We start from the raw sequence: 755 nt of genomic DNA, 5'->3' as shown, positions 1-755 counted from the left end.
ATGATCTCTTCAAGGATGAGGAGGTCCGAGGTAGGTGACCTCGACCTCTCCAATGAATGCTCCCTCATAGTATGGCTTCAATCTTTGTCCATTGACCTTGAATTTGCTTCCATCTTCCGATTTGATCTCAAAGTCTCCATACTTTCCCACCTCGGTGTTCACATAAGGACCCATCCATCTAGAGTTCAACTTCCCAGGAAAGAGTCGATATCGGGAATTGAATAGAAGGACTTTATCTCCTTTGTGCAAGGCTTTTTGCTTGATTCTCTTGTCATGAAGCAACTTTGTCCTTTCCTTGTAGATCTTAGCATTCTCATAAGATTGTAGTCGGAATTCTTCCAACTCTTGGATTTGTATCATCCTCCTTTGACCACTTATATTGAGATCAAGGTTGAGAGCTTTGATTGCCCATAAAGCTTTGTATTCTAACTCAATTGACAAGTGGCATGCTTTCCCATAGACAAGTTTGTAAAGGGAAGCTCCTATGGGAGTCTTATAGGCCGTCCTATAAAGCCCAAAGAGCGTCATCAAGCTTCATGCTCAAATCTTTATGAGTCTTGTTTACAACTTTCTTAAGAATTTGCTTGATCTCTCTATTTGAAACTTCAACTTGACCGCTTCTTTGAGGATGGTATCCTAAGCCGGTTCTATGTTGAACACCATATTTGGTCAAAAGGGATGTGAGCTTCTTCTCGTGAAAATGCGTTCCTCCATCACTTATGATTGCTCTAGGGACTCCGAATCTTGGGAAGATT

This window comes from Silene latifolia, chromosome Y, assembly GCF_048544455.1.
Source record: "Silene latifolia isolate original U9 population chromosome Y, ASM4854445v1, whole genome shotgun sequence".
In the NCBI taxonomy this organism is placed as follows: domain Eukaryota; kingdom Viridiplantae; phylum Streptophyta; class Magnoliopsida; order Caryophyllales; family Caryophyllaceae; genus Silene; species Silene latifolia.
Note: the sequence above shows the minus strand (reverse complement) of the source record.